At 40.9% G+C, this 14787-nt stretch overlaps 1 protein-coding gene across 3 annotated transcripts in view; it reads right to left on the bottom strand.

Moving 5' to 3' along the window:
- syt2b (synaptotagmin IIb) overlaps positions 1-14524 on the bottom strand; it is a 30653-nt gene extending 16129 nt beyond the window's left edge. Inside the window, exons 1-2 of one of the 3 annotated variants that reach the window (XM_023416181.2) lie at positions 14351-14524; positions 14185-14207 (exon numbers count right to left, since the gene is read on the bottom strand). The gene's annotated coding sequence lies outside the window, so the exon portion shown is untranslated. Of the gene's footprint in view, positions 1-14184 lie in introns of all 3 variants that reach the window. The other 2 variants (XM_023416182.2, XM_023416184.2) reach the window with 2 other exon arrangements.
- Between the last annotated feature and the right edge of the window lie 263 nt (positions 14525-14787).

The raw sequence follows: 14787 nt of genomic DNA, 5'->3' as shown, positions 1-14787 counted from the left end.
ACCACCCACCACCCACCCCCCCCAACCTCATTTGAGATGCTGCTCACACAACTGATTGCAGCATGCCACTCTTTGGTCTCGCATTGGAGGGCAGTTGTAACAGATCAATATGCACAAGGTTTGGAGGGGGGGCACTGTTTGCACAGATCAGAGGTGCATTACAACAAGGTAGAGGCAGCTGAGGTAGGAGGACGGCTGACATACACTTAAGGGTGTGCTGACTTTACCACATCAGCTCCACAAATGGTATTACGCTGAGCTCATACAATTAATTGGATCCCAACAATTGATCTCAGAAGTGTGATATAACCCTCTGGAGGGATCCCTTCTTATTAAAACCATTCAGAATGAACAACTGAAACCAAGAATGATTAGGTCAACTTGTCTGTCTTTCAACAGTCCCTCAGGAGACTCATCAGTGATGATTGGAAGTGAGTAGATTGCAATGCATCTTCTCCAGTTACAAGGCAAACAAAAAAAAAGCAGCCTGCAACACTGAGCTAAAAGCATTACATCATGAAACAACTGATATGTGACAATGAAATTGATGCAAACATTGAGGCCATGCATTCGTTCTGCATGATAAACTGGTCTCAAATCAACAAATGCATGAAAATGCACCTCATGTAGCTACTTCTGTACATATTTGATCTCTTTTCAATTCCAGCATTCAATATTTTTCCCCTGGCTTGCTCCTGAAACCCTCTTTTCCTCCTCTTTCTCCTTGGGGAAATACCTTTCTGTGTGCTCATGTTCAGCCAGCAGCTGTCAGGGGCTTGTGTGAGGTGGCTCCTCTCTCTCCAGTTTACAGTGCAGTGAGCTGCTTCTGCCAGAGGGGGGCAGGGATCTCACACAAAATTGCTGCATCACAGAGCATCCCTTCTTCTCTTTTTTTTTTTTCTTCCACCAATGTACTGCAAAGTTATGCCCAGAGATATTTGTCTTCCATACTTGCTTCAAATATGTTTTCATTCACTGAAAAGCATTTTTTGAAAGTGAAAGCAGCTGAAGCTTCTTGTTTTTAAATAAAACATAGAGCTGCGACTTTGTACAGAGCTATTCAAAATCACCAAGGTCTTCTGCTTTAATAGGACTTTTTTCCTGGTTCTCAGTGTTTTTCTTGCAATCTGCGATGAGTTTGCTTTTCACACTTAAACAGTTTTATTCAACGACAGAACAAAGTGACCTTGCCATCAACTTGAAAACGAAATACCTCCGAATAAAAGTAAGTGGATTGGTAGACTGAGGTGGGTGCGAGAGGACGTCAGTGTATAAAAAGAATTAGGCCTGAAAGAAATGTCATAGGAAGATGACGCGATGCTGCTAATTCATGATTTCCGGAGAGAGACACTTAAAGCTAAAGAGTGTAAAAGTAAACTCTAAACCCACTTAAATCTTGGAGTGCTTTAAATTAATGAATAGTTCAACATCTTGTGAAAGAGTGAGATGAGAGAATTGCCACCCTCGTGTCCGTTTGTTCAAAATGAAGCTACAGCCAGGAAACGGTTAGCATAGCTTGACATAAAGACTCGAAAAGCTACCCTGGCTTTCTCCAAAGGCTAGAACCTCTGTCGACCAGAAATCAGTGACAACAAGATGGCTAAAGAAATAGACCAGCACATAACCCTCCGTAAAACTGTAAAATGACATTTCTACACTTTGGTTTTTGTTCGGACTGAACAAGAGTTAGTGTTAAGTACTGACTTTTACAGGTGCCGGTGAGCAGATTTATTTTACCTTGGACAGAGTCAGAATAGCTGTTTGCAGTCTTTATGCTAACCTAAACTAAGCTAAGCTAAGCTTATATATAAAGCTAAGCTAAAATAAACTAAGCTAAACTAAGCTAAGCTAAAATAAACTAAGCTAAGCTAAGCTAAGATAAGATAAACTAAGCTAAGATAAGATAAACTAACCTAAGCTAAATTAAGCTAAGCTAACCATCTCCTGGCTGTAGTTTTATATTTACTGTACAGAGGTGAGAGTGGTGTCAATCTTCTAATCTAATTATCAATGAGAGAGCAAATATGTGTATATTCCAAAATAGCATACTATTCCTTTAAGGTATACAGTACATCTGTAATATCCACACCTTTTTGTTCATTTTTACTTCTGTCCCAGGTTGTGTGGGACAGAGCTTCTGTCTCTATTGATGTTACTGTAGATTTTCTCCAAGTCTCTTATTTACTGTATTTCTTATTGTTTCTGTATTATTCACAGAGAGTCCCAGTGAGACTAGAAAACAAAAAAAGGAGACGACGTGCTTCGACAGATTCAAACTCGGTTCTTAACTGACCTCCTTTAGACATTCAGCATCTGCAGGGTTTTGTGGTTTGAAACCATAAGTTAAAGGACACTCCCAGCTCAGTGATGCATTGTGCTGTCTCAATGGAACGTCTACGGAGAGTAATTACGTAGAGGCATTTAATGCTAATATATGGCAGCACTCACTGTAAATCTGCATTGTCAGAGGAGCCAGCTTGGCAACAACAACAACTTAATGCACTCAAAGGTAGATTGTGAAATAAATTGCAAACATGAAAAATGGAGAAAATGTAAATGGCAGGGAGCCAAACCAAGCAGCCCATTCTTCTATGGCTAGAGACATTCAATACATATCCGTTATGAGACTAATAGCCACATTATTCTGAGTGAAATTAAATTTTACTTTGCTTTGTAAAAAACCATTTATCAGGCTGCATTATGACTGAGTTACAAAAAAATCTGAATATCTTATTTTTTGCCAAAATAAATTCAGAGATTTCATTCCAATTTATCTTCAGTATTGTTAAGGCATTAAAGAACTGGGTCTGCAGGAGCCTTTGTGTTGTATAAAATAAAATAGAAAATTATCACTAAATAAAAAGCAGCAACATTCAACTGGGAAAGGAATTTTGTTTTCACCTAATGTGAAAAGTTTTGAAAAGTCTGCAACACTGATGTGTTTATCAGATTTAAAATGAAAAACTTGCGGTTGTTTTTCCTCATATAACCGTCATTCCAGTGTATTACATTTTTATTCTGCTGATTTGGGTTGTATGGAGTTACTATTCTCTTTTGCAATGACCGAATTTTCCACAGATAGATCAAGTTCACTTTGTCGTACCCTAAAATTTTAAAGATACATACATTTGGGGTTTGTATCTGTATAGCCTTAGAAAAACAAGTCTTTTAATTCTTAGTCTTTAAAGGTGCTATGTGTCAAAAGGCAATATGAAAGGGGCACCTGATAGTGATCGACCTCCAGAGACTTATCACCTGATTCTGCATTGATTAGCTGTCTGGCCCATAAATACTGTTTTGGTTCTCTCTCACTGCTGTCATTTTCAGCCACAGCAAGCAGCTGTTTTCAGAGAAAAGGCTCTAAAAACCTTCTGTACACAACCTGCTCAGCACCAAAAAGACAAACAGACACAGTCAGAGAGTAGCTGGTGGACAACATAGTGGAGCAATTAATAGCTAAAGAGCAAGAACTTTCTCTCAGGAGTTGGTAGAGACCAAAACGAGTAAGTAGAGCAAAAAGAGTCAATATTAAACTTACATTTACCAGGTCACCAGAAACACAACTCCAGATGTAATAATAATGCTGCTCTGTAACTGCTGGATGTGCAAATAAACAACAGTTTGCTGTTCACCATTAACTTAAAAGGTAATGACATGTCTCAACTTGTTTCTGCTGCCCTCAACTGGTCAAATAAATGAATAATTAATTTGATTAAAAAAATATATATTTAATGAAATTGAATAAAAAATAAAATAAATTTGATTAAATAATTTCATATTAATAGAAGCATCCCTGAACTAGTCATGAACAATAAGATTAACACAAGAGGATAAAAAAGTAATAATGAAAAGAAAAGTGGTTGTTAAAATAATGCTACAGATTTCTCTTTCATTCTTGTGCGTGTGCTCACCAGATGTAACCAGTTTATGTGCCTGACCTGGTTTGATAAATCACCACTCTGCTTTTTGACTCAGCAGCTTTGGTGTCTACGAGTTTAGTGCAAGGTCACAATGCAGCTGCAGCATCAACTGAAGCAGTAACAGTACAGCAGGATTGATTCACTTGGACTCCCAGTGCATTGTGGGATACTCCAGCTCATCCCTGGCTCTCTCATCCCCTCAGAGTATCTGTGAATGAATAAAACTTCCCCTCCCTCTCTACTAGTCATCCTCTCCGCGAAGGATGAGTCAGGCCGGAGGACTGCGCTGCACTGGGACGTCGATGATAAGAGCAACACAACCACTATCAGAGCTCCACATTACGAACATACGCAGAGGACAGCTGGTCCCGACGTGTGTGTCGTGCCGAGTTGTGCTGGGACATTTTGGTCAAGATGATTTGTCTCCTCTGAGGCAGCACAGAGGATGTGGAAAAGACTGCACTCTCTCAGCTCCTGCAGGGAGTGCTGCAATGCAGGGGTGTAACAGAGAAATACGAAGCTAGAAGGCAGCTTGCCCAACAGTCAGCTGCTCACACTCTTCCTCCATTTCCTGCGATGCCTCACTTCTTCCTCTCCTCATTGCTTTCATCTTTTTCTTATCTTATTCTGCTCTCTCCAGATTCGCATCCTTCTGTCTTCCTCTATCTCCCCCCCCCCCCCCCCCCCACACACACACACACACGCTCGTACGCTGGCCAGTGAATACTGCAGCACAGACGACGGTAAACAGAGGGCACCATATGGTCATAGTTGGCCATGTACATCAGTTGCAGTGATTGGGTGTTTTGGATGTAGCAGTTGGTCAGCAAGATGACTGTGTGTGTGCGTGCGTGTGTGCTCATGTGTGTCCGTAAACACTGAGCGGATGTTTTTAGGTATAGAGTATGTCGAGTGGCTGCTGAACCAAAATAACCCAAGAGATCCATCCCTCCATCCATCCATTTTCCATTCTGCTTATCCTTTTTTGACCCATGAGATTTTAAAGCTGAATATGAGGAGGATTTAACTGGGCCTCTTTTGTCTAAGACCTAAACACCACTACATGTTAAGTTGACATGGAACGAGGGGAGAGAGTTGGACTTGAACTGGGGGCGTTGTGGTTGATGATAAGCCCCTTAAGCTCCTGAGCCACCAGGGAACCCCTTAAAGGTCTATTTTGATTTTTTTCCCCCGTAATCTTAATAATTCATATGTTGCCTCTGGAATAGAGCTTTTTCACAGCAGGTATTTTGACTTGTCATAGCAGGGAGCACACAGCAGGAACTCTGTACACCCACACGGGTGTTTCTTCTCACTGTATATAGACGTCCCCTCAGGTCGGAGTTGGGGGGTGCTACACTGGGAATTACATGGGGTCACAACAAACTCCATGTTTTAATAAGAATGATGAAGGTTTAATTGTGATTTGTTTGCTTGTGAAATTCACAATGAAATGAAGCCATCATTATGTTATTGACTACAGGCTGCTTTTCCTGCTATAATATGTCAAAAGTGTTTGCCATGAATAAGGTCTATTAAAGTCAGAGTGTTTATTTATTCAAACTAAACTTGAAGGATATTCTGTTTTATTTACTTTGCAAAGCTTACTTCGCCGTGCCACAGAGCTCTTTTGTTGTCCTTTTAAAAACACATAAATGATTCACATAATTGCACTGAGTGACATGTTCCTTCACTGAATTGAACAAATGCCACAGACAAGACTCAGGAATGCGGGATTGTGGACAAACCCAACTAAACAATACAGTGTGAGCTAATGGTACACCTCCGAGGCCGTGGCTGACCACGTGAGCTACATCAGGTGATCAGCTTTTTCACCTCTGGACTCGAAGATTCTCCGGGATTAGCCATTGTAGCACACCAGGAGGGATGTCACTCTAATGTTAATTTCATTTTTCATGAGAATGTGAATATAAACAGAGACGAGTAAAATGTCGCTCCTGTAGATGGAAGTTTAAAAACTTTGAATAATCCATGACCTAAACCAAATGTCCTCCAGTGTCCATCAGGCATGAGCAGCAAACACCTTCACGCTACAGTATATTACCATCGACTTACATCATGATAAGAAGTGGAAAAGAATTCTGATCACAGGGGTAAAACTATCAACAGTAATTAACTGCATAATGTCTTTCTTCTAAATTTCCCCCGTGAGTCCGTCCACGTACAGTTGCTTAGAGGCAAAATATTACGCCCACAACTATTTCCTGTCGGTGAGAAATTAAACCGAGACAGTCAAATCAAAAAGTGATCTTGATCCACCAGAGAGCTTGACATCTGACAGGCTGTCTTTGTGCTCACCATATTACAGAAACTTAAAGCACAAACTACAAAGCACTAATTCTTCCTTGTAGCTTAGCTTATATATTGCACAACATATACAGAAGATGAACAATTGTAATCCATTACAGTCTCACTAATTAAATAAAAAGGCTAATTGGGCTCTGTGGAGTTGATGGTGACTACCCTGCAAGTTTTTTTTTTTCACTTTGAATGGGGTCATTTTGACTGGTGATTAATTCATTTGTGATCAGAGAAATTATTTGAAGGTTATTTTGGTCTCCTTGTCGCTGAGATTGGGGGTCAGTCTAACACCTGGTTCTCAATCATGGAAACTCCTAATTTTCTGCCTTTCCTTGAACAGCACGAGTGCAAATAAACTGAATACAGAGTGTTTACCACCATGAGAACTGTGACCATCTTGATGACTAACAAAGCTACAGATATGTACATCTACTTTTCTCTTCCTCCTGGTGCTGAAAATAGCCTGAGAGACTAGCGTTGGATAGTGGTGCATTTAGGGTGTGAGCAGAGGGGAGGGAGAGAGCCACATTTAGAGGCAGAGAAGGAGGCAAAGAAGAGGGAGGGAATGCATCTCCCAACTAATGAAGGATGCGTTGCCCAACTGCACAAATCTGGGGCAACATGACAGAGTAGTACTGAGTAAAGAGAAGCCAGAAGGGACAAAAGTTCAGTAAGTAATTATCTGATCCTTTGCACCAGCTTCCTACATTTCCTCTTCTTTTCCTCCGGCCTTGATAGCATTTCACATCAGATTTCATCCCAGACTTTTGCTAATTAAGCAGCGACCAGTCATTTTCCTACAGCTTTCTGTGCTTCATTAAAACACACAAAAAGCGACACGATTACATTTGGAAGCAAGAACTTAGGATGTGTTACTGAAGTCCAAAGACCAGCAGTGAACCAGATGTGTCACCACTGGCATCATCCATTTTCTGCTCCAACAGATTTTTAGATTTGTCAAGGGTTTCCTGCTGTGAGAGGAGAAGACAAATTGGTATCATTAAGAAATTCCCTCATCAGCAAATCCTCACTGTATTCTCACTGTTTTCTGCATCCTCCCACAAACAAAACCAAAAAGAAAGATCTTTCTTGATCTGTTCATGATCAGATACTTTATCTAAGATTGTGCATGTAGCTGCTTCATGAATAGATTGAGATAACATTGCTGTCATGTTGTTATCATTACTGGTTATCAAACCTTTGAATCCAGTCAGCTGAGAGTGCAGGACTCACAGTGACCAGTGGAGAGCACTATTCATACACTCTCTAAAGAGGTTACTAGTATCAGTAAAATGGCTCTCTATACTGCTGATAGAGCTTCAAGGACACTTGATGCACATTTCAGCATATATATTCAGCATGTACTCATACTTTACTTTTCCCATTTTGTGGTACTCTTTACTTTCATCTCCACATTTAAAAGGAAATATCACACTTCTTAGTCCACGACATTTATCTGACAGCTATAGTCAGATTATAATTGAAAATGGAATATAAATTTATGTAGCAGAATCGTGTTTTTTCTTCCTTCTTCTCCCATAAACCATCTCACAACCTTTACCTGGTGACCCTTTGGAGGGGGCCGATCCCTAGACTTGGAGCCACTGAACTGAATTACCTATTTATATAAAGTCGTTAAAACTAACTCCACGTCAACCGCCAACAACATGATTGATGTATCACTATTAATAATGTCACATATATATTACAACACTTGCAATGTACTTTGGCAGTATTTTAAATGTAGAACTTCTATTTTAAATGTTCTACTGTACAATACATGTAGACGGTCACTTGACTTGGTAGAAACGGTAGACAAGCACACACACACACACACAAACACACACACACACACACACACAAACTAACCTACTGATTGGTGCTGCTCAGTCTGGTACTTAAAAATATTAATTCGCCCCTGAAGCACTTAAAATTGATCTGCTGAAAGGTATTGATCTTCCTCTGCATGAGACTGCAGGGGTCGGCCTGAAACAGTCACTAGAGTCATGTGCACGGTCTTCACTGAGGCAAGTAAATAAAGACACAAACCATTGTACAAAGATACTGTCATATAACACTAGATTTTTCTCATTCTGGGAATATAATGACTCATTTACTTATTGTGTGATATAATTGGAAGTTAAATGCTTCACTAGTTGCTAACTTCATCTGTCCTTTGGTGCCGGACAGGTAGTGTACAGTTGGTTTAAGAGCTATTGCTACATAGCAAGCGTTAGCACTAGCAGCTGTTTACTTACAGTCTAGAAGAAATATTGCGAGTTCAATATCAAACTTCATTCCTTTACTCAACAATAGCAGTCACCATCTCGTTACTTTCCAATAGCGACTCACTGAAGGTGTAGCGCTGCTCAGAGGTCATATTATAACCTCTTGTCTTATAAACGCAAGCGAAAATCACCGCCACCCACTCCTGGCAAAAAAAACATGTTTGGCTGCAGAGAAGACTTACAAATAGACCCTTTAAAGAGCTTTTTCGCAGCCTGGATGTTGATGAGAGCGGAAAGAGTGAACCAAAACAATAAAATTGTGGCCTGTAAAACCAAAACAATGAGCTGAAAGATGCTAAAATGAGTGGGTTTGTGGGTTTATCACTATGAGTTACCCTTTTCACAGTACACATAGTCTTACATTGTTAATGTAAAACACGGTTTAATGCAGCTTTAAATCAAACTTGCTTTTTCCCTCCTCACATACAGATGTGTCCCGTTGTTGCTATTATCTTTCTGCCTGCATCCTGGATCTCTCATCAGTAGTCACATATTGTTCCCTGTATTTACAAAGTCACCTAAAGCCAATATTTTCTCAGTAAATCTGCTTCTGCCATTACTTGTAACATCCTCCTCTCCCTCTGTTGTTGCACCATCTGTATCCTAGATTTGGCCTTTCCATCTTTTCCTTCAACGACTTTGCAGCAACATCCGTTTAAAAAAAAATCTTTTTTGAGACACTGGCTCACCGCAAAAACCTCAGTCTTAGTAAAGTAAATTTTTATTTATATAGCGTCAAAGCTCAACAGAAGTTATCTCAAGACACTTTTCATATAGAGCAGGTCAAGACCGTACTCTTTATAATATTGATTACAACAATTCCAACCATGAGAAAGCAAAAACCTAATTTTAAAAGGTGAAGCCCCGAGCAGAACCAATCTCAGGGTGGGCGGCAATGTGCATCTGAATGCAATGTAGATAAAAAAGGGACAGAGGTTCAATACCTGGGTTATGTATTGATACACTTCTCTTTTCTATGAAGGGTGAGCCTCAGAACAAATCCATCCCACTGTATCCTCAGGCAGAGAAGCGTTGTGCTGTTGGTTTTCAACTAATAGAAAACGCACTGCAGCACCAGCAATGGCATCGGTTCAGCAACTTTCACAGGGAAGCTCTCAGAGTCTACACGACTCGACATCACTGTCTGCGTTAGCTGTCAAACTGTCTCTCAGCACAACAACATCATCAAATGCCATTTTGTGACCTGACATTACCGTGTATACCTACTGTAGTACTATTGGTAATGATCCAGGCATACTCTGCACACACAGCACTGTGTGTGTAGACTATAAATGAAAAACATCATCAGTGTTGTTCGTGTACATTGATGCATCTGACAGCCTGTGAAAGAGGATCTCAGTTTCGTGAGGTCAGGGTTATAGGATGCCGTACATAATCCCATTTCATGAACCATCAAGCATCAGAGGTGTGCAGGGCATACACACCTCTCCTGTAATGTAGAAACTCAAAAGTGGCTGAAGCGAGGCCTCCTGACGACTGCAGCCACTGACTACTGCAACATTACTGATATTCAGATTAGTCCCCTGTTATTACTGTTTTTACTAAACCTACTGGTAGATTCAGGAAGCTGTTGTCAAGCATAAATATCATTGATCCAATGTGGAGACATACAAGTTGGTGTGCTGACAAGAAAAAACCTAAAGAAGAAAGTGTGCTCGGCCGCAGGCTAAACACAATAAAATATAATGAGTCTACACTCATGCTAATGGCTGGTGAGGCAGTGTGTACAGTGGCTTCACAAAGTGTTCAGAGTCCTTCATTTTTTGCACACCTTATTATGTTGTAGATTTAATTTAAAGTGGATAAAACTTCCATTTTCAAAATGAAAAACTGAAATCTCTCCTTTACAAAAGTATTCAAACCTTTAATTAAGTACTTTAAAGAATCCCATTTAGCAGCTTTCAGTCTTCTCATATAAATCTCTACAAGCTTTGCACACTTGGATTGGGCAGATTATCCCATTCTTCCTGGCAAATCATCTCAAGCTCCGTCAGATTGGATGGGAAGCCTCAGTGAACCTTCATCTTCAGGTCTTTGCACAGATGTTTTCTGGAGTTTAAGTCTGGGCTTTAGCAGGGCCACTCAAAGACAGTCACAGACTTGTCCCAGAGCCACTCCAGCGTTGTCTTGGCTGTTTGCTTAAGGTCATTGTTGATGGGAAAGGTGAACCATCGCCCCAGTCTTAGGTTTCATGCACTCTGGAGCATATCTTCAAGGACCTCTCTGTTCTTGGCTGCATTCATCCTTCCCTCAATTCCAACCAGTCTCTCTTTCCCTGTCACTAAAAGGCACGCCTACAGCATGATGCTAGCCATCTCCATGCTCTAAGTGGCCTCCATCTTGCGACTCTATCATAAAGGCTGGATAGATGGGGTGCTGCTGAGATGGTCGTCCCTCTGGCAGGGTCACCCATCTCTGCAGAGGACTTTTGAAGCTCTGTTAGAGTCACCGTTGGGTTCTTGGTCACCTCCCTGTCCAAGGCCGTTCTTCCCTGGTTACTCAGTTTGGCCAGACAGCCAATGCTTCATGATAGTTCCAGACTTCTTCCATTTCACAATTATTGAAGCCCCTGTGCTCGTGGGAACACTCAAGACTTCAGAAATGGTTTTGTATCCTTACCCTGATCTATGCTTCACCACAATTTTATCACGGAGGTCTACGGAGAGTTCCTGGATCTCAAGGCTTGTTTTTTTCCCTCCTAACATACTGTTTGAATTGTAGGACATTCGTGTGTCCCTTTCTGAACTATGTCCAGTCAATTCAATTTACCACATGCCGACTCCGACTCTAAAGCAACAGTCTACATCTGGCCACAACTTGGAGTGCCACAGCAAACGGTCTGAATGCTTTTGTGGATGAGAGATTTCAGTTTTTATTTTTAATGAATTAAAAAAAACATTTTTATTTTTTCATTCTGGGTTATTGAGCATAGACTGATTTACAACACAAGTGTGCAAAATGAAGTGGTGTAAATACTTCCTGAAGCCATGGTACAGTGGTGCATTGAGCTAAATGTTAACGTCAACATGATTACAAATGGCAATGCTAACATGTTGATGTATGTTGATATTCGCCAGGTTAAACAATAAAAAACATGCACCTCTTCCAGTTAGGAAAAGGAAAGTGTACGTATTTGGTTTTAAACCAAAGAATTGGATGAAATGAAAGTCTGACCTGATGATGATGCTAGATGAAAACAAGGCAGGGGATCTGCATGTTATTACAACTAATCCTTAGGGGGGCATCAATGTCTGCACCAAGATTCATGCCAAGCCATCCAATAGTTGCTGAGACATTTTGCTCAAAACCACTAATGTGAACCTCATGTGGCACAAGAGGAAAAGTCAGGGCATTACCAGCTTCGTAATGATACATCGTACATGAGCGATGAATGTCTGTACCAATTGTGTTTTCTAGATTTAGATTTTTTTCACTGCATGAGTGAAAACTTTGATCTTCTGGTGGCACTAGAGGAAAAATCAGGGAATTACCAAAATCAGTAGGATTTATCCTCTCTGAACAATGCATGCCTGTACCAAATATCATGGCAGTCCATCCACAGTAATAGTCGGTAGGACAGTTTGGACAAAGGTTTTTCCTGATAGACTGGTCCACTGACACCCCAACATCCCTACACACACATCGATAGTGAGGCTAAAAAAGTCATATGCTTGCATATAAGGAAGCCACATAAGTCTCTCATAAGGGGTCACCCATAATATAATCTTATCTAAGAGATGTAATACTGACTTAATCACCAGACTCCAAGCACAGGCTGCAAAACTGTATGACTAATCCTCTCTCTGCGTACAGCTAAATGCAAATTCAGCAGGAAAACAGCAGCAAAATGATATTTTCTCTTTTTGTCATAGTCATAGTCATTCTGTCAGACAGTTCATCTGACTTTACTGTTTTGCTTCCTTTCATGACCTCTCATTTTTTACTGTACTGTTATATTGCTTTGCACTCTTGCAATCACTCTCATGCTTTGTCTAACCCTTTTTAATGAGCCACATCAGCATCTTAATCATGGCTATCTGAACAGTTAATAAAAGACGTACTACAGTGGAAACATATCAGCATATTGGTAGATACCAAGCATGAGCCTCCATCTCTTATTGCATTGTTACATCACAGATTCACTTCACATTCACTGTACTATCTGCTATTTGAAGATATACTGCTTTTTAACCTGTAAAACATCTAATGCAGAGTGTAATGCACCAAGGCAAGTACACAACACATCACAGGACAGAAGCTGTGTGTGTCAGCATGAGTATGTGTGTGTTGTGTACAGACACATTGCAGCGACACAGCCCTTGATTCACCTCTGCTGATGCCAAAAGGAAGTCCTCATTTGACATACACACACAGACACACACACACACACACACACACACACACACACACACAAACACACACACACAATCACACAGAGTCAGGAATATCCCAGTCATGTACTCATAACACCCCCTGGGACTGAAGAAACCACTGCATCACCTGATCTGATCATACCGCTGCATCATAATCAGCCCAGGAACATACAGCGCCAACACAAATCAATCATCCAAATCTACGGCTAAAAATAAAATTTTTCTTAATCAATAGGAGAAACACATGGGAGATGCCTGTGAGGGCAAACAAGGAGAACGTGCTACTTAAATGACAAGAAAACATAAAGAAGTTCAAGCTGTGGTTTGGTTTACAAGGTAATCAGTTTCCACCAGAGGCCGTAATGCGCAAAATTCCAGGGCACATTGATGAGATCTTTCTTCAACCATGTTTCATTACAGTGAATGAAGGAAATATTTGCCTACAAAGCATTTAGAAAAGGTACAACAAGAGACACTGTATAAACGCACTGGATAACTGCTAATAAGATGACACAGATGCATCTGAACAGAGTGAGCTCTGCAGACTCTTACGTGGGCCCTTCAGTCTTGCTGGCTCAGCAGATTTGACTTTGCATGCACTCCCTCTGAGCTTTTACTGTGTGACAGTGAGCTGACTCTCATCATCCATTTAAAGACTGACACACTATTAAAAATGAAGCATTAAGAAATGCAACTGGAAAGAAAAATAAAAATCAGTTGCATACCAACATAAAACAACTTCTTTGCATTTATCTCTTTTTCTGTTCAGGACAATCTTTACCTCTGTGCATTACCGCTCTAAAATCTCACTTTTTATTATCTACACATCCAGATTATAATCAACCAATGAATAGTGCTTTAGTCGTTTTTCTACTGTGCAAGAAATCCCCATCTCAAGTTCTAGCCTCACACACGCACGTTTGTTTTATTATGTAACATTATACTGCAGCACTACATGATGCTACGCACCAGACATGAGGACTTACTGACATGCTGCAAAAGTTCCACTCTGGCAGATTTGCTATTATTGTAAGACTCTGCATTAAAATGAGAGGCGACTGGCAAAACGCTAACACTGTCTGCTCTAATTACCCCTGAGCCATTTAGTCTCTCTTTCTGTCTCTGCAGAGCTTTTTTTTTTCCACATTCAGGCAGGATGTGTGTAATGAGGCTAGGTGCCTCTGTGACAGCCTGGCACGCAGCAAAGCCTCAGTAACTGATGATGCTGTTCTGGAGAGAAAAAGCAAAAATGCTGCTTACCTTGAGGAGAGATGTGCTGCCTCCTAAGCAAGAGTGGAAGCAGAGAACAGGGTCAGATATATTCTTGACAGGAAGAAAAAAATCTTAACAATATGCACTTTGGTTCATCCCACTCTCAAAAGACATTGCAAAAAAAATCCCCAGTGCTGGCAAGTCCCAGATTCACCTGGGGGTGTTTCTGTCCAAGAAGCCCCCTGACACTCACAATCAAGACTTTTGTGGGCTCAAGGTGCTGCTGAGGTGCACTCAGATCAGGCGGAGATGAGAAAATAAGATACACTCACACAGATTAACATTGTTCTTACACACTGAAACCAGCACAAGCCTCAGAGCCGGTGCAGTTCCACTGCTGTATTTCCCGGCACTGTTCGCTCATTGGCTGAGGAGCAACTCAATAAAAACCCTCCTTGTCATCAATTGGGTAAGGGAGGAGGGGGAGGGGGGGTTTCTGTGGCGCACTAACAACTGTGCTCCTCCTCTTTTCTTTCTTGCTCCATCACTTTCCCCCCCAGTACACGCAGACAGGGAGTGCTGAGCTTTGAGAAATAGACGCAGGAGGAAAGGGAGGAAGAGAGTGAGTGAGAGTGTGTGTGTGTGTGTGGG

The sequence above is a fragment of the Seriola lalandi genome, unplaced genomic scaffold, assembly GCF_002814215.2.
Source record: "Seriola lalandi dorsalis isolate HSWRI2012SDOR001 ecotype SW California unplaced genomic scaffold, Sedor1 jcf7180002054561, whole genome shotgun sequence".
Classification (NCBI taxonomy): domain Eukaryota; kingdom Metazoa; phylum Chordata; class Actinopteri; order Carangiformes; family Carangidae; genus Seriola; species Seriola lalandi.
This window is presented reverse-complemented; position numbering and strand designations above follow the sequence as displayed.